The following is a 27132-nucleotide window of genomic DNA, read 5'->3' on the forward strand; positions in this document are numbered from 1 at the left end:
AAAAAGGGAGAGGGGTTTGCAGGAGGAGGAGGAGGAGGAGGAGGAGGAGGAATAATAATAACCTGTGATGAAAACAAAAATTTAATGTAAACAAAACATGCTGGCAAGGCATTATTTACAAAGCTAGTGAATTGTAGTAAAACAGACACTTTCAAGAATGAGTACTAGTGAATGTGTTAAAGTGTAAATTGGTATGATCTGGAGTAGAGTTTGGGAAGATGTTTCTAAGCTTTAAATACATCGTCCTTTGAGTCTTCTTAAATAATGACATCTGAAAATATTTATGCATTAAGTAGAAAAAGCAGGAAACAAAACCACATACTGAAGATAATCTAAAATATAGTAAGGTAAACAGAATAAGATGACAGCATGAATAAATGTAGAATTTTTTTAAAAGCTAGTAAGGAATGTGCCAAAGTAAAAAAAAAAAAAAAAAAAAAAAAGATTCAAAAGTATTAAATAGTGAAATTATAAGTGACCTATTTTCTCCTCTACATTTTCTGAAGTTTACTCAAGTAATATGTATTACAAAAAGCAACCCCTGTCAATCTTTAAAACTACTCATTTGGTATCCCTGTCAGAGTCAAAGAAAGAAGAGACAGAGGAAGGCAAAAGGAAAAAAGACTCTAGATAAGTCCTTATCCTATTCTAATTAAACCTGATTCTCTTCTAGTACCTTCTAAATCTGATTCTCAGTCCTAGCAACATATTAAAGTCACCTGGAGAAACCATATACGGATTACATGGGAGATATAAAATTGTTCAAAGGATTCAGTAGCTGCCTTTCATTCCAACAAACGTGAAATACATACAGTGGAATATTATTCAGCCAATAAAAAAAAAGTACTGACGTATGATACAACACACATGGACCTTTGAAACACTATATAAGTGAAAATGATCAGATACAAAGGGCCACATACTGTATGATTCCATTTGCAGGAAATGTCCAGATATAGGTAAATCCACAAAGAAAGTGTATTCGTGGTTGTCAGGGAGTTGTAAAGGTAGTAGGATGGAAAGTGACTATGGGTATGGGATTTCTTCTTAGGGTGATGGAAGTGTTCTGCAACAAGATAGTTATCATATTGTGTAACACTGAATTTATGACCCTGTATAGCACTGAATGTATTAAAAACCACTGAATGCACACTTTAATATGTGAATTATGTTAAATTGTATTATAATAAAAAAAATTGCAAAGAAAAAAAGATCAAGTGACAAGGAATGAATTCACGCTTCTACCTGAAGCGACAAAAAAATCTGATGAGAGTTGAAACAACGGTTTTCCAGACACTGGACATTAGGCAATGAAGGACAATGATACTTGAGAGAAGTAAAACAACAAGTGGGGTCCTACAATTGCCTCAGCTTACTATTTTGGAAAAGTTTCCATGCCATGGAACATGAAAGTGAACTAAGACAGAGCCTAAGAGACTTCAGGAAATGCATAGACAGAAACAAGAGTCTGAGAAGATGAACCTAAGACTACAGAACCAAAGAATTGCAGAGAGTGAACCTAGGAGATCTGCAGAATTCTCTGAAGTATTCCACATAGTCCTCATCAGCACAGGTGTGTGAACTACCTGACACTGGAGGAAGAGCTATCCCAAAGGATTAGAGGAAAAATTGTCTGTCACTCAGGGCCAAGAAGAGCACCTGTTCCCATCAACTAGCCTGGAAAAAAGACATGCTACACACAGAAGAAAGAAGTAAGGATGACATTAAATTTCTCATCAGAAACAGTGCAAGTGAGAAGACTAGAGCACCATTTTTTAAATACTAGACAAAAAAACTGTCAAGCTATAATTAAATATCCAGCAAAAATATTTTCAAAAACAAAGGTGATGTTAGATATCTGTTGTACAAAAATGCACATACAGTTAACAATACTGTAATTTATATTTATAAAAATGTTAAGGATAAATTTACTTGCTTTACCACATACAAAAATGGGGACAAAATACTTTTAGACATGCAAAAGCTTAAGTATTCATCACCAGTAGACCTGCACTACAAGAAATGTTAACAGAAGTCCTTTTGGGAAGAAGGAAAATGATACCTAATGGAAGTCTAGATGAAAAGCAAGAGTAATAATAACTACAAGGATAAACACATACATCTTTCTCTTATCATTTACAAGTATGTGAAAAATAATTGGCTGTTAAAATAAAAATAATAAGTATGTACCACAGGGTTTATTACAAGTGTGAAATGTATGAAAACGACAGCGTAAGGTCTTAGCAGGGAGAAACGGAAATACACTATTTCAAGGTTCTTACACTATACATAAGTAGTATATCACACGAAGGTAGACTGTGATAAACTGAAGACATACAGATGGTCCTCGATTTTTATGATGGTTCAACTTGCCATTTTTCCACTTTACAATGATTTGAAAATGATATGCACTCAGTATAAACCATACTTCAAAATTTTACTCTTGATCTTTTCCTGGGCTAGCACTATGTGGTACAATACATTCCTGTGATGCTGAGCAGTAGCAGTGAGCTACAGCTCCCAGTCAACCACACAATCATGAGGGCAAACAATCCATACATTTATAACCATCCTGTACCCATAAATCCACTGTGTTGCTCACTTTCAGTATTCTATAAAGTACATCAAATATTCAAAACTTTATCATAAAAGATTATGTGCTAGATGATTTTGCCCAACTGTAGAGTAAGTGTCCTGAGTACTTTTAAAGTAGGTTAGGCTAAGCCATGAAGTGAAGGTTGGGTGCATTAAATACGTTTCAACTTACAATATTTTCAGCTTACAATGAGTTTACTGGGAAATTAACTCATTTTAGGTCAAGGAACATCTGTATATTATAAACCCTAAATCAGAATTTCTCAATCTTGGCACTAGCGACATTCTAGGCAAGGCAAGTCTGTGTTGTGGGAGGATGGCTTCTGCATTGGAGAATGTTTAACAGTATCCCTGACTTCTACCCATGAGATGTTGGGAACACAAATCGCAACCTCCCCACACTGTGAAAATCAAAAATATTCCTGGACATTACCCAATGTCCTCTGGGAAATAAGAGAGACCCATCTGACAACCATGTCTCTAAAGCAATCACTTAAAGTAAAACAAAAAACAAAAAAAATAGGAAATAAGCCAAAAGCAGAGACAAAATGCAATCAGAAAAAATAATCTAAAAGAAGGTAGAGTAAGAGAAAAAGAAAACAAGAGAAGAAACAGAAAACACTGTTTGCTTCCACAGCACAGACACTAAATTGGAACAACTGCGCAAGGATGAGATGCAAAATCACAAAGCATTCTGTATTTTTTAAAGGCGCCTAGCTAGCTCATTTCGTAGAGCATGCGACTCTTGATCTAGGGCTTGTGAGTTCAAGCTCCACTTTGGGCACAGAACCTACCAAAAACAAAAAACACAGAAAAGAGTAAGATGACAGAGTGAAACCTAACTATATCAAAAATCGTATTAAATGTCGGTGAACTAGGAATAGAGGGGAACCTCCTCAACTCGACAAAGACTATTTACAAATTATCATCTAACATCATCATAGTTAATGGTGAGAAACTTGAAGCTGTCCCACTAAGATAACTTACACAGGAAAAATGTCCCCTCTCATCACTTTGTTTCAACACTGGAAGTTCTAGTTAGTGAAGTAAGACAAGAAAAGGAAGTAAAAGGTACACAGATTGAGAAAGAAGACACAAAACTACTTTGTTTGCAAATGTTATGAACATCCATGTAGAAAATGAAGTATTTTGTCATTTCCTCAAACTAGTAAGTGATTATAGCAAGGTTGCAGGACTCAAAGTTAATATATAAAAACTAAATCACTTTCCTATATACCAGCAATGAACAAGTAGAATTTGAAATTAAAAACACAGGATCATTTACCTTAGCATCTCCCAAAATGAAAGACTTAGATATAAATCTAACAAGTATCTATGAGAGAAAAACTACAAAATTCTGAGGAACAAAATCAAAGAACTAAATAAGATATTCTAGATTCATGGAGAAGAAAACTTAATTTAAGAAGTCTCCAGGGGCGCCTGGGTGGCTCAGTTGATTGAGCGTCCAGCCGGCTCAGGTCATGATCTCACAGTTCATAGGTCCGAGCCCCACATCGGGCTCTGTGCTGAGGCTCACAGCCTGGAGCCTGCTTTGGATTCTGTGTCTCCCTCTGTCTCTGCCCCTCCCTCACTCATGCTCTATTTCTGCTTCTCAAAAATGAATGAAAGTTAAAAAATTTAAAAAAAAAGTCTTCAACAAATGGTGCTTTAAAAACTGGACATCCACATGCAAAATAATGAAACCAGATACAGATCTTACCTCTTTTACAAAATTAATACAAAATGGATCACAGATCTAAATGTAAAATGGCAAACTCTAAAACTCCTATAAGGCAACACAGAAGAAAATCTAGATGACGCCGGGCATAGCAACGACTTTTTAGATACAACACTAAGGGCACCATCCATGAAACAAATTGATAGATTAGACCTCATCAAAATTAAAAACTTCTGTTCCGTGGAAAAAAACTGTTCAATGTCAAAAAAAAAAAAAAAAAAAAGAAAGAAAGAAAAAAGAAAAAAGAAAGAAAAGCCAAGCCACAGAGTAAGAAAAAAATCTAATGAAGAGCTGTTATCCAAAATATGCAAAGAGCCTTTAAAACTTAACAATAAGAAAACAAGCAAGCTTATTGAAAAATGGGCCATGGACCTTAACAGACACTTCACCAAAGAAGATATACACATAGCAAATAAGCATATGAAAAGATGCTCCACACTGTATATCAGGGAAAACTAAATTAAAACATACCACTACACCACTATTGCAATGGCTCAAATCCAGAACAGTGGCAACATCAAAAGCTGGCAAGGATGTAGAGCAACAGGAACTCTCATTCATTACTGGTGGTAATGCAAAAACACACAGTCACTTTGGAAGAGTTTGGCAGTTTCTCACCAAATTAAAATGCTCTTACCATACAACACAGCTATTGTGCCCTTGATACTTAAACAAAACGAGCTGAAAACTAGTAACCACATAAAAACCTGCCCACAGATATTTATTCATAATTATCAAAACTTAAAGGACTCAAGATGCCCTTCAGTTGGTGAATGTATAATGTGGCACATCCAGACAACAGAATATATTAATCAATGCTAAAAAGAAATGACTTATCAAGCCATGAAAAGACATAGAGAAACCCTAAATGTATACTACTAAGTGAAAAAAGTCAAACTGAAAGGCTACCTACTATATGATTCCAACTAAATGCTATTCTGGAAATATAAAGCAATGTAAACAGTAAAAAGATCAGTGGGTGAGGAGGGTTGGGGCAATGGCACTGAAAATACTCTGTGTATACCATTATGATAGACACATGTCATACATTTATTTGTTCAAACCCACAGAATGTTAATGTAAACTATGGACTTCAAGTGATTATGATTTGTCAATGTAGGTTCACTAAGTGTAACAAGTTTATCACTCTGGTGGAGAATACTGATGATGGGGAAGGCTATGCATGTGTGAGGACAGGAGATATATAAGAAATCTCTGTACCTGCCCCACAATTTTGCTGTGAACCTTAAACTGTTCTTCTAAAAGTATAAAATCCTGGGACCCCTGGGCAGCTCCAGTTGGTTAAGTATTGGACTCTTGATTTTGGCTCAGGTAATGATCTCATGGTCCAGGAGATAGAGCCACAGTGGGGCTCTGCACTGAGAGCTTGGAGCCTGCTTGGGATTCTCTCCTTCCCTCTCTGCCCCTCCCCTGCTCACACATGCGCACTCTCTCTCAAAATAAGTAAATTTAAGATGCATGCCTCTAGATATGAAACATTATTTTTAAAAAGTGTAAAATCTTTTTTTATGTTTATTTTTAGACAGAGAAAATGAGAGCATGCACGTGTTGGGGAGGGGCAGAGAGAATCCCAAGCAGGCTCCATGCTGCCAGTGTAGAGCCCTGCTGTCAGCGTAGAGTCTGACACGAGGCTCAATCTCATGAACCATGAGATCATGACCTGAGCTGAAATTGAGGGTGGGAGGCTTAACCAACTGAGTCACCCAGGGGTCCCAACAATCTCTGTCTTAATAGTGGTGTTAATATCATTTACATTTAACATGATTTTTTAATAAGGATTTTATACTTTTAGGGGCCCCCGTGTGTGGTTCAATCAGTTGAGTGACCGACTCTTGATTTCAGCTCAGGTCATGATCTCGTGGTTCTGAGATCAAGTCCCGAGTCAGGACGCTCCACACTAGGCACACCGGGCATGGAGCCTGTTTGGGATTCTCTCTCTCTCCCTCTGCCTCTCCCCAACTCGTGCGTGCACACATTCACTTTCTTAAAAAAAGAGACTGTCGGACTAGGTAAAAACAAGACCCTATTATAAGCTGCCTATAAGAAATGCACTTTGAATATAAAGATTTAAGTAAGTTAGAGGTAAAAAAAAAAAAACAAAAAAAACAAAAAAGATAAACCATGCTAACGCTTAGTCATAGAGATTTAATATGACCGTATTAGCATCCAACAAAGATTTCAGAACAAACTACCAAGGATTAAGAGGTTTATTTCATTGGGGAACCTGGCTGGCTCAGTTAGAAAGAGCATGCGGATATTGATCTCGGGGTTGTGAGTTTGAGCCCCACATTGGGTGCAGAAATTACAAAAAAAAAAAAAAACCCTAAAAAAAGGAAATTTATATTTTTAATATTTATTTTTATTTTTGAGAGAGTGCACACACAAGTGGAGGAGGGGCAGAGAGAGAGGGAGACACAGAATCCAAAGCAGGCTCCAGGCTCTGAGCTGTCAGCACAGAGCCCAACGTGGGGCTAGAACTCACGAACTGTGAGATCAGGACCTGAACCAAAGTCAGACATTTAACCAACTGAGCCACCCAGGCACCTCAAGAAGTTTATTTCATTATGCTTAAAGAGATCCATCAGTCAAGAGGACATAACAACCCTACTCATTTATGCACCTAATAACAAAGCTTCAAGATACATTAAACAAAAACGAGTATAAATTCAAGGGTAAAAAGGCAAATTCACAATTACAGAGGTTTTAATATCATATTTACAATAACACATAAAACAAGTAGACAGAAAATCAGCAAAGATATAGTAGACTTTAACACTACTAGCTAACTTGATCTAACTTAAAAAAAAATTTTTTTTTAATGTTTATTTTATTTTTGAAAGGGACAGAACGCTAGTGGGGGAGAGGCAAAGAGAGAGGGAGACACAGAATCCAAAGCAGGCTCCAGACTCTAAGCTGTCAGCACAGAGCCTGATGCGGGACTGAAACCCACAAACTGTGAGATCAAGACCTGAGCCAAAATCGGATGCTTAACTGACTGAGCCACCCAGGCACCCCTAACTTGATCTGACTTTTACACAATGCTCCATCCAAAGGCAGCATACACCTTCTTTTCATGTTCACAGGGACCATTTACCAAGACAGAACATACTCTGAAAAGTGTATTACATATTTCAAAAAAGTTTATAAGAATTCAAACCATATGTCCTCAGACCACCATGCAATCAAGTTAGAAATTCATAACAGAAAAATCTCTGTGAAACCATTAAATATTTGGAAACTAAATAACACATTTCTAAATAACCCCAGGGTCAGAGGTATCAAAAGGAAAATTACAAAGTATCTTAAGGTGAATGAAAATTTAAACAAAAGGTTGCAAAATATTGCTAAAATAGAAAATTTATTGCACTCAATACTTACATTAAAAAGGTCTTAAATCAATAACATTAGCTTCCACCCTAAGAAACTAGAAAAAGAGCATATTAGACCCAAGTAAGCAGAAGAAAGGAAATGATCAAGATTAAAGTGGAAATCAATAAAACAAAACAAAATCAACAGAGAAAAACCAATGAACCCAAAAGCTGATTCTTTAACAAAATCAATAAAATTGATAAGCTTCTAGCGAGACTGATGAGGGGGAAAGTGGGAAGACACCAATTACCAATATCAGGAACATAAGAGGAAACATCACCCTAGAGTGTATTATGAACTTCATACCAGTAAACTTGTCAATAAGTGAAAAGGACAATTTCCTTAAAAGAAACAAACTTTTGCCAAAGTTCACTCAGGAAGAAACAGATAATTTGAATGACCCTCTATTACAGAAACTGAGCTATAGTTAAAAATCCTTCGTACAAGAAAATTCCAGGGACAGATGGCTTCACTGACAAATTCTACAAAATATTTGAGGAGGAAACAGCAACTCTACACAAATTTTTCCATCATACAGAAGTGGAAAGAATACTTACCAACTCATTCTATGATGCCAGTATTACGATACCAAAACCAGAAAAAGACATTTCAGGAGAAGACAACTACAGATGAATATCCCTTCAGATACAATCATCCCAAACAAAAATTTAGCAAACAGAATCCAACATGTTAAAAGGAGAATACATAACCAAATACGGTTTATCCCAGGAATGCAACATTGATTTCAAAACCAGTGTAATTCACTATTATTAATTTTTTTTAAGCCATGATCATTTCTATACACAGAAAAAGGATTTACAAAATCCAACATCCTTTCTAAAATTTCACAGAAAACTAAAAATATATAAGAGAATTTCTTCAATCTGATAAAGGAGATCTACTAAAAACAAAACCCACAACATCGTACTTCAGTGAAATACTGAATGCTTCTCCCCTAAAATTAGGAAGACAGGGATATCTACTCTCAATACGCTATCTATCCATTCCTCTAATATTCTAAATACTGCTTTTGTAAGTAAAGTTATATGTATTTCATTAATTTTGCCTCCCAAAGAAATATATTAGCTTTAGCTAAAAATCAATAAACAGTCACATTACTAAGGTTTCTGTTTTTTTCTATAAAAGTGGATTTAAAGACATTTATCAACTAAACAGATAAGTGCCCATTTGCAATAAATTCTTTTTAGAATTTAATAACAGGGTAAAGATTTTTCTCTTCTGAAAAACAGCTGTGTTAAATTTTAAATGAATAAGAACTGAATCACCCTCAGTTTCTCTATCTTAACTGCCTGTGGGGATTTGAAGAAGAAAAGAAGGTAAGAGGACTTTAATGGCTGGAGTAACTGATACCTTAAGCAGAAATGTAAAAGTGAAAGTAATCTTATTGTATGGACATATTTTATCATACACGTTATAATTCTAGAACCTGACTTACAAATCCAGTTTTGGAAAACAAGTCAATTAGAAGTTATATAACAGCAACTGGTTCCACTTGATAAAGTAACAAATGATTAATCTTTGTTATCTAATTGTTGGGTTTTTGAAACCTTGTTTTAAATTGAGAATTTCCTGATGCTGATTAAGACCCTGACCTTCAACATCAACACTAATTTAGGAAGGTGATAATAACATCAATGGCTGGCTTGCTCTTAAATATCCACAAACAACAACAGAAATGAGCAGTAGTAGAGAAAATTCAAAACTAAGCAAAAATAAATCACTGACACAGGGTTTTAAAAAGCATTATTTGATACTGAGCAAATTCATCTATTGATTAACAAAGTCATTTCCGGTATAATTTTGCATTTCTTGAATACTAAGAGTAGAGAGAGAGCTCTTACAGAAAATTTCAAGATACCTATATGTGAAAACAACCAAGAATTCGATCACTGGTTACGCAAAGGAAAAATAACATTAAAAAAAAAAAAAAAAAAAAAGCTAGCAAATGGATTCATTCACCCTAGAAATTACACAGAAAGAAAATAAGTATCTCTCACCCACAAAAAAACTGTGCCAGACTATAAAGCTCTATACTTGGAAAAATGCTTGGAAAGCAATTCTTCCGGAAACCACCAAATCTGAAATGGGCAATAGACAAAAACACTCTACTGCCACTATGAAGGAAGCAATCACATAGGGGAGGTGTGGGAGGCAGGATACTCTGCATTCATCAATATTATGTTAGATTTTAAAAAACCATCCTCCATCTCCTGGACCCATTTGAGAATTTCATAGAAATGTATCAAAACCCTCAGATGTTACAGGGGAAAAAAAAAAAAAAGGTTGAGAACTACTGCTCTAAACCCAAGCTTCTCAAATTCTAATGTGCATATGAACCACCTAGCGATCTTTTTAAAATGCACATTTTTGATTCAACAGGTGTAGAATGAGACTTCAAATTCAAGCAATTTTAATAAAATCCCAAGTAATGCCATATCCACAGACCAAACTGAACAGCAAGGTTCTAAACTATGCATCTCACAAAAGGTATCTTTATGGTATAACCACTCTGGAAAACAGTTTAACAGCTTTTCAAAAAAATTAAACAGTTTTAATATACCCACTATATAATCAAGCCGTTTAATCTCCAGGTATTTACCCAAAACAAATGAAAACAGATGTACACAAATGTTCACAGCAGCTTTATTTGCTCAACTGGTGAGTGGATAAACTGTGGTATATCCATAAAAGAGACTACTCTCAGCAATAAAAAGGAATGAATTATTGATACATGGTATAATATGTATGAATCTCAAACAATCATGCTGAGTGAAAGAAACCAGACCAAGAAAGAATATATGCTTAATGACTCCATTTATATAAAAGTCTAGAAAATGCAAACCACTAATCCACAGTGACAGCAGATCAGTGTTTGCCCGAAAAAAGGAGAGAGGACTTATAAAGGAGCATGAGGAAACAACTTTTAGAGATGGTAAATATGTTCATTATCTTAACTGTGGTAATAACGGTTTTACAGGTGTATATAAATGTCAACAAATTGTACATGTTAAGTATGTGCTGTTCATTCATCAATATACCTCAACAAATCTATTTTAGAAAGACATCTTTCAAACAGAAAATTTGCTATATATAAATAATTAAATTCTAACTTTTGAAAACCCATGTAATACTGTGATAACAAGAAATACACATTCGATGTGAGTCCCAATTCCTGGCACAGAACTCCTAAAACTCTTGGAATTTCCTAAGTGATAAATGTGACTTGATATTCCTAACAAATCCCTTTCAAGCATATATAGTTTATGTTATGAGGTGACTTTTGGAAAGCATCTAAGGATGGTGGCTGGTTGCCAAGAGAACCAATCATGTGATTAGAGAATTGGAACTTTCAGTCCCAAACCTAATCTCTGGGGAGAGGAGATGGCCTACAGATTGTAGATCAATCACCAATAGTTAATTAATCAATTATGCCTATGTAATGAAGCCTCCATAAAAAACCCCAAAAGGACTAGGTTCAGAGAGTTTACAGGCTGATAGATACATGGAGGTGGCTGGAAGAGTGGCAAATTCCAAGAGGGTATGGACACCCCGTGCCCCTTTCCCCATATGTTGCCCTATAAATTGCCTTCTCCCTGACTGTTCCCGAGTTTTATCCTTTTATTAATAAACCAGTCATCTACCAAGTAAAACGTTTCTCTGAGTTCTGTGAGCCACTTTAGCAAATTAATTGAACCTAAGGAGGGGGTGGTTGGATACGCCGATCTAGAACCAGTCAGTCAGATGCACAGGCGACTACCTGAACTCGTGATTGGCATCTGAAAGTGGGGGAGGGGAACAGTCTTGTAGAACTGAGCCCTTAACCTTTAGGATCTAATGCTATCTCCAGACAGTGTCAGAATTGAGTTGAATTGTAGGACACTCTGCTGATGTCAGAGAATTGCTTGGTGTGTGTGTGCGGGGGGGGGGGGGGGGGGGGGGGATCCCCCACACTGGAATAGATGTCAGAACTGAATATATATATATATTTTTTTTGAATAAAGAGCTATTTTTAAGTTAATAGTACAAAAGGCCCTCTTTTCATTAAAGTCCCACCCCGCCCCCACTACCAAGCCTAGAATTTATTAGAACCAGCATAGAGTAGAAAAGCAGACAGCAAGCACTCAACTGAAATCCAGGGTCCCCTGCCACACTTCCCTCCCTTACTCCCCCAAATATCTGCTTCTTATTTTGACTCTGTGACAAAGTCAGTGGGAGAGCTCTTAGGAGTGGGGTGGGTGAATGCTCACCAGGAGTGTTCACCCAGGACAGCAAGTTGCAAGGCAGATCTACTTACCCACACTCTGATAACAGCCCCCTAACTTAGGGATGCCACAGATTGCAGAGCCCTGGTCTCCCACCCCACATTGTCCCAGCCCATCTGAAGTATGTATCCACATGTTCTTGCCCCACAGGTAGCAATCCTCTTATAGTTTATCTCAGAGTTCAGTCCCATAGATGGCCTTATGACGTAAGTACTCTTCTAAACACTGAAGAGCATTGTCATCCACCTTTGGGTCAAACTTGTTGGCCAAGAGGTGATGGTTTTGAAGAATCCAATGCAGGTCTCCAGTCCCGTAAATACAGATAGACCGCTGGTGGATTCCAGAGCAAGGTGCATAAGGTGCCCCCATACTGATGTTTCCCTCATGGCCCTGCCACTTGACCAGCCTGGCAATGGCTGCCATATCTGAGACGTGAAACTTGGAGTGGTAGGGAATACAGCCAGGCATCCATGGTGCACGCTGAAGCGTGGCCCATAGACGCTCATCGGGGCTATAGGTGTCTTTTACCCATTCAATCAGTTGTCAGGACTTGGGGTTCTCTAAGACATGTCGGACAAAGTCTCGGGAAGCTACAATATAGGCATTCCCTGTGAATATAGATATGTTATCAGGGGGAGGATCCTTCATCTTGTTGGTTACGTAGAATGTGTCTTTTGTCTCAGTGATATTTCCAGCGAGTCTTTTTGTACTCGGTAGGTATTTCTGAGTACCTCAGAAATATACCTGAGTATATACACCTTTACACATATGCTAAGATTAAGAACTTTCCCCCTTGCAGTGGGGTAGGCAGTAGTGGTGTAAGGTGACTCAGAGGGACAGCCATTTAGGATCTTTCTTAACTCCAAGTAACCACTGAAAACGTGTACTGTAGAGTAGATAAGAAAGCCAGTGGTGATCCAATAATAGACTACAATTTAAAAAAGAAATCTTAGTCTGTTTCAGTAAAACCTGGAATTTTGCTAACTATGTAACTATATAAACAGGGTTTTGCAAAATACAAAATTATAGTTAGACACCTTTTGAGAAGTCAGTCTCAATCCCACCAATGTCCACTCTCTCAACTACCACTGTCTCCCCAGGAGTGGGTTGCTATCCACCAAGGTAGTCAATCATCTCACCTTACCCCAAACACAGTCAACTGAATCAGGCTAGATACCTTACCTGAATTAGGTCAATCATATTACATCTCCTGGGAAGTTAGAAATGAGAGTGAATCACTACTCTCAGCCAGAGATTTCTGCTTAAATAGATATAAATTTATAAGCTATCGAGTGGCCACTTTGGGCCAACAAGACGCCAAATCTCTGTAAGTCCTGTTACAGAGAAGAATGTATTAAGACTAAAAATATTTTTAAAAAGAATAACACCTCATCACCAAATGGTGTTCATTCCACAAATGCTGGGGATGATTCAATATTATAATTCATCAATAATGAACAGATCTGAAGGGAAAATCTCCACAAATTCCAAAAAGGCATTTGAAAATATTCAAGACTCATTTATGGTAGAAACACTGGAGGTTTTACATATTATCTTTACGAAATTACATACATATGTATAATATTCTATTGTAAGTACCTATATTTTTTTTAACGTTTATTTATGTTTGAGAGGCAGGGGGTGGGGGAGGACAGAGAGAGAGGGAGACACAGAATCTGAAGCAGGCTCCAGGCTCTGAGCTGTCAGCAAAGAGCTTGACGCGGGGCTTGAACTCACAAACTGTGAGATCACGACCTGAGCCAAAATTCGACCTTTAACCAACTGAGCCACCCAGGTGCCCGAGTAAATACCTATTTTGTTTTCTACGTCTATAAATCAGTCTAGAATAATCTACATCTTATTTAATGGAGAAACACTACCAGCAGTCACACTGAAGTAAGAAACAAAGATGCCCATTATCCTTACTACTATTCAATATGGAATGGAAATAATTTTCCAACAGAAATTTTTTTTTTAAACGTTTATTTATTTTTGAGACAGAGAGAGAGCATGAACGGGGGAGGGCCAGAGAGAGAGGGAGACACAGAATCTGAAACAGGCTCCAGGCTCTGAGCTGTCAGCACAGAGCCCGACGCGGGGCTCGAACTCACGGACCATGAGATCATGACCTGAGTCGAAGTCGGATGCTTAACCAACTGAGCCACCCAGGTGCCCCCCAACAGAAATTTTAAATAATGAAAGGTAATGAGAAGCACACTAGTTAGAAAAGCAGAAATAAACTATCTCTGTAAGTAAGTTACATGGTATTTATAGCTCAATAACTCAAGAGAACCCATGCAAAAGTAAGTAAAATCAGGTAACTTAAAGTCACAAGATATAAAATTAATATATAAAAATCAATAGTTTTTAAAAATACAAATAATAAGTTATAAAGTATAATAGAAAACAAGGTAACATTTATAATAGCAACCAAGTAGATAAAATTCCGAGAAATAAGCTTAACCAAAAACAAAGCAAACAGAAAAAGAATGCTCCTGAAAATAAATATAACTAGACTCTAACAAATGAAGAGACAAATCATGTTCTTGGATAAAAAGTCAACATCACAAAGATGTCAATTATCTATAAGTTAATTTACAAATGTATGGTAAGTGCCAGTAAAACACCAACATTTTCTTTCTGAAGTCAGACAAAATTATAAAGGTCATATGGAAAAATAAACGAGCAACAATAGTAAGGAAAACTCGGAAAAGGAAAGCAGTAAGAATGTTAGAACTAGCCTCACCATGTATTTTTTAAATGATAAAAATATAAAAATAAAACAATGAAATGATTGATATTACAATGGTATATCTTCAAAAAAACGTGTTTTAAAAAGTCTTCTGCCCAAGGAAACAAAATAGAAAATTAAAAAAAAAATCCAAATGGCTAAGAAATTTCAAAGATGATGAAAGTGGCATCTCAAACCAGGAAGAAAAGATTTTTTTTTAAATGGTGTTTGGACAACTGGACATGCATTTAGATGGAAAAAAAAAAAAAAAAACGGACCTACAGAGCCATATGTACTAGAACAAATCAGACAGGTTCTAGAAGAAATCTTGAGGTAAATTTTGAGAGAGGTGGCAAAACGACCTTAATTTAAATTAAAAAACCAGAAGCATTCTTTCATTAAGAAATGAAAATTTTGGCTACATAACAACCAATATCCATCAAGAGGACACTGATTAAATGTACAATGGAACACCACCTACTTATAGTATTTAACAAATCAGAATCAATGCCTATCCCACAGGAATTTTTTTTAACAACTGTATTTATGCCTTAATCCCTTGTTTTGGGGAATCCCTGTTCCTTCCTCCCCAAACTCCCTTTACACCAATGATCAAAATGCAAACTGCCATTCTCTTATACCATCCACTTCTCAGGCTACAGTAACTAGGGTTAATCCATTAATTGACAAGATGACTCAGGCTGGGCCACAGATTTCTCAATCTGAAAGGAAGAGATTAAAAAGCAAATCTCTTAACACACACACACACACACACACACACACACACACACACCCTATACTTATATACCTATAAATACATAAATACAGAGGGGAAAAAAGCAAGGAAGGAAGGACATCCACAAAGGTCAAAAACGTAGGTATCTCAGAATGGTAGGGTTGCAAGGGATCTGTATTTTCTTCTTTATACTTATGGGTATATTCTGAATGTTTTACATATAAGCATATATGTATGATGCTGCTACAAAGGAGAGGTGGGTATTTTCAAAAACAGATAAAACAAGCTGGATGTTTTGGGGGTTTGCTTTTCCAATTTACAGAGACATTAGCTACTTCAGACATGCTCAGGTGGCTGAGCACATTTCCAGTGATCATGTGCACTGCATTACCACTCTATAGAATGAGTATCTTCCTGTGCTGTATCATGCCCTAAAAACAAAAAACATATTAGGCAAATTTTAATTATACCACTGTTTTCTAAACACAAACTCACTACAATACAGGCAAACAATTATCTAAATTTTACTTTTGTAAAGTACGATTCAAAGAATCTACATTCAGTACATTTACTTTCTTCAGTAATGTGCTTCCACGTAAAAATTCTGCATTTCATAATAACACAAACTCAGTCTAAAGCTTTTTAAATTTTTTAATGTTTATTTTTGAGAGAGAGAGAGAGAGAGAGAGAGAGAGCGAGAGCAGGGGAGGGGCAGAGAGAGAGGGGGAGACAGAAACCGAAGCAGGCTCCAGGCTCTGAGCTGTCAGCACAGAGCAGGACAGATGTGGGGCTCGAACTCATGAACCATGAGATCATCACCTGAGCGGAAGTCAGCCGCTTAACTGACTGAGCCACCCAGGTGCCCCAGTCTAAAGCTTTTTATATACCTCCTTAGAATTCTCAGAAAATTTATAACTTTGTGATTCATATACAATAAGGATTAACAATGAAAAAAGCAATCTGTACTATCTACTAAACTGTAATTCTTAACCTCCTCTAGGTCATTTTCTTCATTAATAACCTGATGATGAGAGGAGTAATCAGGAGACATACATAAAACTGTGGTTAAAAAAAAAAATCAGTAAGGGGTGCCTGGGTGGCTCAGTCGAACATCCGACTCTTGATTTCAGCTCAGGTCATGATCCTGGAGTCATGGGATTGAGCCCTGCATAGGAAGCCTGCTTGGGATTCTCACTCTCCCTCTCTGCCCCTCTCCCCCACTTTTGTTCTAAAATAAAATAATTTTTAAAAATCAGTAAGTTCACAGACCCCATTAAGTCTATCTAGGTACCAGAAATTTCAATTAAGAATCCCTGATATAAAATTAAGACTTAATTGAAATCCCTTAATCCACAAAGCATCCCAATTGTCTTTACTCTGTCACAAATCTGCTGAAAATACATAGCTAGAAATCACATTTCCAGTGCTTTGGCCTTATAACTAGCTTAGTCTCTGTTCTGCCACCACCACTATCACTGCTACCCATGTGCTGCCCTCCACAACCCATCCACCAACAATGATCTTTTACAAATACAAACCTGATGATGCACCCTCCAAAACCACAGCTCCCCATTATCAAGATTAAACCTTATATACTCTAAATGAAGGAAACACACAAACACACACACATATATATATATATGTATATATATATATCGCTTAATATCACTTAACTACTTAACACTGCATAACTAGTAAGTTATATGTAACATGTGTTGCTGTATTAGAACAGTGTTTTTCAAACTATGGGTTGAATCTCTAGTCAATCATAAAATCAGTAACTAGCTCATTTAACAAAACAGAAATAGCTATTTCTATTGGCTATATGTATAGCCAATCCTCAATACTCACAAATTCTGTGTTTGCAAATTCACCTGACACAAATGTGTGATCCCCAAAATCAATAGGTGCAGTACTTTCACAGTCATTAGAAGAATGTGCAAAGCGGCTTTCGAATCATCCCAGTCATATGTTCCCAGCTGAGGTCAAAGGAGGTGACACTCTTCTTTCAGCTCTTATACTATAAATAAGTGTATTTCTAACATTCTATTTAGTGCCACTTTTTTGCATTTTTATAGTTTTTTGATGATTTCATTGTTTATGGACTCCCCAAATGCAGCAGTGAAGTGCTATAATGTTCTTAAGCACAAGACGGCTGTGATGTAACTTACAGAGAAACTGTGTTAGACAAGTTTCATTCAGGCATGACTTACAGTGCTGCTGGCTGTGAGTTCAATGCCAAGAATCAATAGTATATGTTAAATAAAGTATCTTCAAAACACAAACATGCATAAAACAAGAATTTGTATTGATTTGTTTGATGAAAATGTTGTGACCAGAGAGGTTCCTGTGAACCAGCCCTGTATTTCCTTTAGAAGTAATGGTTCAGTATTCATTAATCCATTGTTTGTGGCAACCTGACAGAACATAACTACTGCATAAACAAACACCCAACAGTATATTTGTGTGTGTAGTGTGTGTGCATGTCAAGACACACTTTATTTCAGTTTTATTTCAGCTACACACACACACACACACACACACACACACACACACACACACTGAGTCAATCAAAAGAGTTCAAAAGCCAATGAATAAGAGAAATACTCCTTACTGGAATGGTAAAATGGCAAGGCAGACATGCAGGGGACATGGGCATACATAACTAACCGTTTTTTCGACCTAGAATCAGAATCACTCATAAACTGTGATTTGGCTGGGAAGTCTAAGGTAAACACATGTACTTTACAAAAGCACCCCAGATTGTTCTGCTATGTGGTCAAGATGGAACTGCTATTCTTCCTCCTACAGTGGTAGTTTTCAGAGTGGGGTCACTGGACAGGCAGCATCAGGAACCTGTTAAAAAATACGAATTCCTAGGTCCCATTCCAGATCCACTAAAAACTACAATGTCAGAATGAAGCTCAGCAATCAGTGTTTTAACAAGCCCTCCAAGTGATTCTGATGCATGACAAAGTTTGAGAATCACTGACCTAAACCTTCTGTATTTCTTTTGGAGGTATTTTGAAAGCCCTGATGAATGTAAGATGGCTGAGCTGATATTTCAGATAAAGTTGAAGGGGAACTACTGCTGTCTGAAGCACCTATAATGTACAGAAAATCTTTTAAGTACTTTCTCCACGGAAAGTGTCCTCTGTGTTTTAAAGCAAAAATAAATAAAATCTCCACATTACTTGTACAATAAATAAGGCAGCACTAGTTCTTCAGATCATCCTTCATATCACAAAGTTTCTTTTCCCACAGCTCTTTACACAGGAACTGCTCTTAAAACCAAAACCAAAACAAAAACAAAAACAAAAACAACAGGAAATGCTCTTAACACAAGTTTGCCTATCCTAAAAGGTGACTCTACACTAGACCACAAAAATTCTTTCAACCCTCTAACAACTCTCCAGGACATCACACACTTTCCAATATGAAAAGCAATGACATGTACCAGGAAAAAAAACAAAAACAAAAAACTCATGACATCGTGGCATACGAAATAACTTCAAAACTCATTTGTAAAAAATAATTCAGTAGTATTTTTTTTAAGTTTATTATTTGAGAGACAGAGAGAATCCCAGAGAGACAGCAGAGAATCTCTGCTGACAGTACAGAGCCCAGTGCAGGGCTCAACCCCACCAACAGTGAGATCATGACCTGAGCTGAAACCAAGAGTTGGATGTTTACCCGACTGAGCCACCCAGACACCCCAATTTGGTATCTTCTACTAGCTATTACATGAACTCAGACATACTCTTGTTCAAATCACGTCCCTTGTGACACAAATTTCTACAATATAATTTTTACTTTTTACATAACACATTAAACCTTATATGCATTCATCCATGTACAACTCTTTTCTTTGGGACTACAAACTGCTTGAAGACAGGTACCACCTCTATTCCTTTCTGTAACCTAAAGTACATAACAGGCGTTGCTCGTTCCATCAGCAACTATTTAGTAAGCAGCGACCATACATCATTCACTGCACCAGATGATGGACACAAAGGTAATACAGACACAGTCCATGCATTCATGGAACTACTTAATGAATGAACACATACAAACAACTGCAATGAAAGTTTGAAAGAGTGCAGTCTGTGTGAAAGATCCAGCTTACCAATATGATAACCCGAAAAAAGATGGCTTTCTTCAAAAGGGGAGCCTATTATTGCTCTTCTGACCTAAACTGCTACTTAAGGCCATAAATAATTGGTAAAAAAAAAAAAAAAAAAAAATTCACTGACAAGACATTTAATAGTTAATCAGACTTTAAAATACTTATTTTATATATAGAAAAATAAACAAAAGTCCTATGCACAATGCAAGGCTTACAGACAGCCAAACTGCAACATGGGAATAAAAGATTAAGGTTTTATATCTAAACTCCCAACAATCCAATTAGAAAGCTACAATTTGCCAATTCTCAATTCCTCAGAGATTTTTAAATTTAAAATCAAAATTACCTGACTTAATGAATGACTCTAGATTAAGAAACTAACTCTAAGGTCACATATTACTTACAAAATGAATACAAGAAATAAGTATTTGTTTAGCAGTTTTCTAGGATACACATGCATGATGCCAACAACAGCTGCCTCTGTAGAGTGTCTGGGATGTGGGGAGGAAGGACATTTACTTTTCATATATATCATTTTGTGGTATAAATTTTTATCTTTACATCACATGGGTATATTATTTTCCAACTTAAAAAACGTAGAAAATATCTTAAACACAAAAATAACATATTCTGTTTACAGCAACATCTCCTTTATAGTAATAAGAAATAAAATCTTTAGCCTAACTATATATTTGGGACAAGGATGACATGGCAATAAGGTTGCCATTTGGGCCAAAGAAATTCTTCTGAGGGATTCTAAACCTCAGGTCAAAGACCTTCAAAACTTCCAAAGAAAGAATTGAGGGGCCATAAACTTGGGTGAGAAAACAATCATTTCTCTTATTCCACTAACTTCTATCAAATTTAACATTTCCTTCAATTACTAATGTAGGCAAAAGGCAAAATAACAGTACTAGTAATACTCAGGACTAGCAATACAACAGAAATCACAGATCGTTTCATTGTCCTATTACAGTGGTTGCACTTGTCCAAATATTGTTTATACTTATCACTACTTAAAAAGATAATTAGGGGTTGTTAATACTTATCACTACTTAAATATTGTTTATACTTATCACTACTTAAAAAGATAATTAGGAGTGCCTGGGTGGCTCAGTCAGTTAAGCATCTGACTTCAGACCAGGTCAAGATCTCATGGTTCGGGAGTTCGAGCCCCGGTCCAGCTCTTTGCTGACAGCTTGGAGCCTGGAGCCTGCTTCGAATTCTGTGTCTCCCTCTCTCTCTCTGCCCCCCCGCACTCGTGCTCAGTCGCTCAGTCCCATTCTCTCTCTCTCTCTCTCTCTCTCCCTCCCTCCCTCAAAAATAAACATTAAAACTAAGATAATTAGATTCAACTCTAAATCTTGTCATTAATGTATTACTAAAGCATGTAAATTACAAACTTATATTATTTTGATAACTTTCAATATAATTGGCTTATGTGATTCTATTTTATGCATTTAAAACCATACTGATTCAGGCTCTCTGTCCATTTTTTACTTGATTCTTTTTGGTATTGAGTTGTATACGCTCTTTATATATTTTGGGTACTAGCCCCTTATCAGATAACATCATTTGCAAATACCTTCTCCCATTCAGTAGGTAGTCTTGTCATTTTGTTGATGGTCTCCTGAGCTATACAAAAGCTTTTTATTTTGGTGTAGTCCCAATAGTTTATTTTTGCTTTTGTTTCCCTTGCCTCAGGAGACCTATCTAGGAAAATGTTTCTATGGCCCATGTCAAAGAAATTACTGCCTATGTTTTCTTCTGGGAGTTACACGGTTTCAGGTCTCACGTGTAGGTCCTTAATCCACTCTTGAGTTTGTTTTTGTGTACAGTGTAAGAAAGTGTTCCAGTTTCATTCTTTGGCATGTAGCTATCCAGTTTTCCCACTGTATATTCTTGCTTCCTTTGTCATAGATTAATTGACCATATAAGCACAGGTTTATTTCTAGGGTCTCTATTCTATTCCATTGATCTCTGTGTGTATTTTTTGAGCCAGTACAATACCATTTTGATTACTACAGCTTTGTAGTATATCTTGAAGCCTGGGATTGTGATGCCTCTACCCTTGTTCATCTTTCTCAAGACTGCTTTGGCTATTCAAGGTCTTTTGTGGTTCCATACAAATGTTCATATTATTTGTTCTATTTCTGTGAAAAATGCTATTGGTATTTTGATAGAGATTGCATTAAGTCTGTACATTGCTTTGTAGAACCAACAATATTGGTTCTCCCGATACATGAGTATGGAGTATCCATCCATTTGTTTGTGTCCTCCACAATTTCCTTCATCACTGTTTTATAGTTTCCAGAGTACAGGTCTTTCACCTACATGGTTAAATTTACTCCCAGGTATTATATTCTTTTTGGTGCAATAGACATTTTTCCAGAGAAGACCTACAAATGACCAACCAACACATGAAAAGCTGCTCAACATCACTATTCATCAGGGAAATGCCAATCAAAACCACAATGAGACAAAATCAAAACAAATGAGATCACAATCAAAACCACCTTACACCTGTCAGAATGGCTATGATCAAAAAAGACAAGGAAAAACAAATGCTGGGAGAATGTGGGAGAAAAAAAGGAACGATATGCTCTGTTAGTGGGAATGCAAACTGGGGCAGCCACGGTTGGAAACGGTATGGAGATTCCTCAAAAAATTAAAAGTAGAATTACCATATGATTCAGTAATTCCCCTACTGGGACAAAGAACTGGAACAAAGAAAACAAAACCACTACTAAAAAGATACATGCACTTCTATGTTTACTATAGCATTATTTATAAGCCACAGTCAAGATATAGAAGCAACCTGAGTGTCCATCAATAGATGAAAGAATAAACAAAATGTAGGGTGTGTGTATATGTGTACACACACACACACACACACACACACACATATATATAATGGAATATTAGTTGGCCATAAAAAAGAGTAAGATCTTGCCATTTTTGCAACACCATGGATAGATTTAGAAAGTAAAATGCTAAGTGAAGTCAGACAAAGACAAATACTATATGATTTCACTCATATGTGGAATTTAAGAAACAAAACAAATGAACAAAGAAAAAAAAAGGGACGAACCAAAAAAACAAACTCTTAAATACAGAGGACAAACTGGGGGTTGCAGCAGGGGATGGGAAAAGCAGGAATTTTATCAAGCTGTCAAAGTCCCAAGTCACAAAAGGTTAAGAAGCCTTGGACAATGGTTCTTAAATCAGATCCCACAGCCCTCATTTGGAAATCGAGAAAAAAACATTTCGGGGTTATCACAATTAGCAGGCAGGATATCAATAAACTTCATGATATGCCTGTGACAGTCCCATACACCCAAAAAACTGAATGCCAAAACCATGCCAGTTGAGAAACATCTCAAGGATCAAATGGCAAGATTACCTCTTTGGTACCATGCTTTTCAAAGTTCCAAACTTAAGTGTTCATCCCAGAGTTCATTGGTATATTAGAATGTCTCTTGTCATTTGATTCTCTAATGTATACCACCCACTGAACAGATTTTCATCACTAAAATTTATTTTCCCCATGACCAACTAACAATCAAAAAAATAAAGAAGCGGGGGTGCTGGGTGGCTTTGTTGGTTAAGTGTCCAGCTTTGGCTCAGGTCATGATCACAGTCCGGGAGTTGGAGCCCCACGTCAGGCTCTGTGCTGACAACTCAAAGTCTGGATGGAGCCTGCTTCAGATTCTATGTCTCCCTCTCTCTCTGACCCTTCCTGCCCCTTTCTCTCTCTCTTTCTCAAAAATGAATAAACATTTTTTAAAAATTTTAAAAAGGAAGAAGAAAAAGAAAAAAAGGAAATCACTTTTAAAAACAAATACAGTATCAATTATTCAGGAGTCAAATATTACTCTGAGGATTAGCTGAAAATTTAGTTTCTTTGCTAATTTTTAAAGTCTTTAATTTTTTAAATCATTTTGATTGTTAAAATGCTCTGCCAGGAAGAGATGGAAGGAGGAAAATATACGTATCAATCTGCTGATGTTTGACAACTATAAAAATATAATCGACTGGAGAAAAAAATGTGAAACTATTCCATAGAATAATGTATGGAGATACTCTGTATATTTTACTCTTCCATATTCCTTCACATTTATTAGCCTATATAACTGAAAACTGTTATTAATAATAAAAAAAAAAAAAGCAGTTGCCTGTATGAGGCACTGACTTAAGTCCACAAAAAGATAATCTTTAAGATTACCTTTCAAGATACTTCTCATTAAACAGATGAAGCAAAGTGGCTTAATGAGATGAAGTAATTTATCTTGCCCAAAGGGCAAGTGACAGAGGCCAGGCCTGGAACCTAAGGCACAATTCTGAAGTACCAATTTCATCAAATTAACAGTACAAATAAGGGCTGCTTGTCAACTCCCCAACCAACAACCTCCTATCCTTTGCCCACATTCCTCCCAAAAAAGGGAAGTGAGAAAGCTGGAAGTAAAGATATGAGTTAGAGAACTAGCAGAGAGGCTGACTCTTTCACTCTTCATTCTTCTGACTGCACGGTGATACTAGCTGGCAAGAAAAAAGAAACCTAAAAACAAATGTAAGGAAATGGTGCTAAGAAGAATCTGGAAGTGGCTGTCATCTTCCTCCACTACTGATCCCACAAAAAAACAGTGGTGGATGACAGACTAGGCAAACCCAAAGTTCTATTTCATGCAAGTGTAAACAAGTCAAAATGTCAACAAGGATCAGTTTTAAGATAAAATCAAATAATCATGATGGACCTACTGCTATCTACATTGGTCTCATTCATGGCTTATTCCTACCAGGTGTCACCTACACATCCATTACTGGTTTTTCTACCTCAACTGTACTTGAAATGAAATGAAGATGCAGAGATGTACATTTAATAATACAATCAAATCCAATCCCAGTGGCCAGTATTATGGTCAATGCCTGTATCACAAACTTTCTACCACGTAAGTACCTGCATAGGTAATCCAGCCTCTGCTGAGTAAAACAAAGACTTTATACCTTCCTTAAGGCATTTGGTCTAAATGGGAAAACAAGTATCTATCACTCTCTCATGCATATATCCATACATACACACACATCCCTCCAGTGAGAAACACGAGATACTAAAAAATTTATTTTAAAACTCAAATTGTCTGGGCTAAAAGTATACCAAAATTCAGGACATTTACAGTAAGAGACAGTAAAAGAAAATTCCATGAAAAGGTAACTGATCATATCCAAAACATACAGAGGGGACTTCTCTTTTGATCTCTAGGAAAAATCAGTATTAAATAGTGGATAAATATAACTGAACCTCACAAAAAAAGGACTCTAAACCAAATTAACAGGATTACAATAATTAACTCTTTAAATAAAGCTTAACTACTAGTATCTTCCTAATATTTAGTCTTTCGTTTGTTAGTTCTTTTCATCTAATTAACATTCTGGACAATATACCTAGTAGATAGACATGTGGATTCACAGAAGCAAGTAATTTTTAGACCCAAAGGTACTTTAACGGTCACTCAATCCAATTCTACTTCACAAATGAGGAAACTAAGGGCCAGGAAAGTTAAATAACTTCTTTGAGGTCACACAAAATGCATCCCTTACTATTTGGAAAATTAGTATGAAGGGTATGCTTTCTTTAAAAAGATTCTGGAGACTTCTTTTATAGTCCTTAATTTAAATTTCATTTAAAAAATGCAATACACATCCTACCATTATATTGTGAAATATGTAAAATATCGTTATCCCATTTAAACACCTTACAAACTTAACGTCTGTAAAAATACCCTAAGTATCCAAATTCACCTTGGATCAAACTATGGATTAAAACAATTTAATTAACAATTTAACTTCATAACTTTTGGTCATAATGTTATATACACACCAGCAGTAAATGTCTAAAGGGCAGCTTCTGACTAAAGCCTCATTCTCAGGAGAGTAGCCCTAACAGCACTTGTGTACCAACCTCCCCTGTCAGACTGTCAGACTTATAGGTACACAGACACCTGATTCAAGCCAAACCAATAATGACCAGGATCTGTGATTCTGAAACAAAAGAAACATAACAATGATGATAACAGCTAATATTTATTGACTGCTTACTGAATGCCACAAACTGTCCCAAGCACACAATTCATGCTCTCAACAACCCATGAGATTTTATAGATGAACTCAAAACCATTCAGTCTGGCTCAAAGAAGAAGATATGCACTTCACAACACTATACTACTACCTCTCAAATGACTGGGAATTGTTAGAGTTTAGTGATATTAATGTCACTTGCTGCTAAAAAGCCCATAGCTGCCCTGGTTCCTGGCATTCTCAAGCCTTGACCATTCAAGCCTTCTTTGGGGTCTTCAAGGCAACACCTAGCAATCTTAAAGAAACCAGATTTGGTTTCTGTTACTTGAAATCAACCTAATGATCCTACCTGCTAAACATTTTTAGGCCTCGTTTTTAGAGATCTGATACTGATGAAATCTAAACTTACCCCACAGATAAATCATTCCTTAAAAGTTTGTGTTAAAGAAATGTGTTTACCAAAAAAAATAAATAAAATAAAAAAATTAAAAAAAAAAAAAAAAAAGAAATGTGTTTACAAAAGGCATTCACCTTAAAGCTTCTTTCATATCATTCCCCGAGGCAAAAATTTTTAATGACTCTTCCATGGTAGTACAGAATAATAAATGACAGAACAATGAAAATGTAATAAACTTTAGGTATCATCTAGTTCTCAACCCACTCATTTTACAGATGAAGCAGTACAGTGGTAAAGGTCAGAGCTCTAGACTCAATCACTCACAGGATTTGAGTTCAAATACTGGCTTTACTATGTTCTAGTCCAAGTAGGAGTGAACTTCGGCAAGATACTTAATCTCCAAAGCCTGCTTCGTCTTCTAGAAAAGACATAATAGCACCTACTATACATCCTGTCGTTATAATGAGTCGTAAACCACCTACTGAGTTTAACAAAGTGCCTGGCATGTACTCAACACACTCAGTAACGCACAATAAATGGTAGCTGTGATGGTAGTGATGAATGACCTGAGACTCAGAGAAGGTAGGCAACTTTCCCAGATCATTTGGCCACTAAAGAACAGAAACAAAACTAGAAAGAGACTTCACACTTGCAAGTCAGTGCTCTTTTTTCTACACCATTCTACAAACCCCTGGGCTAACATTTGAAACTATCTGTCATCTGGTATAATTGTACCCCTTTTGCAGCTGTATCTCCACCTCAACTTCTATTCATTGATTCACCAAATATTTAGTAAGTGCCTTCTTTGTTACAAACAGTTTCTAGTGTTGAAGATATAGCACAGAACAAAGTAAGGAGAAGAAGTAAAAGCCATCTGTAAGTCCAAAAAAAACAAAGAGAAAGAGCTAAGAGAATGGCGTGCTCAGAAATGATGCAGTACTACCCTCCTGAAATCTCTATCAGCAGGGGATGATGGATTGAAAAGGGCAGATAAAATACATGCAAAATGGAAGAAACTTCCTTTACTTTACTTAACATCCACAGAAATTGCTGTAAACATT

The 27132-nt window shown here is 36.5% G+C and overlaps 1 protein-coding gene and 1 pseudogene across 3 annotated transcripts in view; both read right to left on the reverse strand.

Annotated features, from left to right (window-relative positions):
* The window catches only part of EPC2 (enhancer of polycomb 2), a 122326-nt gene that overhangs the window by 88122 nt on the left and 7072 nt on the right, over window positions 1-27132 (reverse strand). The gene's annotated exons all lie outside the window — the stretch shown is intronic.
* LOC144617316 (beta-1,3-galactosyl-O-glycosyl-glycoprotein beta-1,6-N-acetylglucosaminyltransferase 3-like) lies at window positions 429-26261 on the reverse strand (annotated as a pseudogene).

This window comes from Panthera onca, chromosome C1 (genome assembly GCF_046562875.1).
Source record: "Panthera onca isolate mPanOnc1 chromosome C1, mPanOnc1 haplotype 2, whole genome shotgun sequence".
Lineage (NCBI taxonomy): Eukaryota > Metazoa > Chordata > Mammalia > Carnivora > Felidae > Panthera > Panthera onca.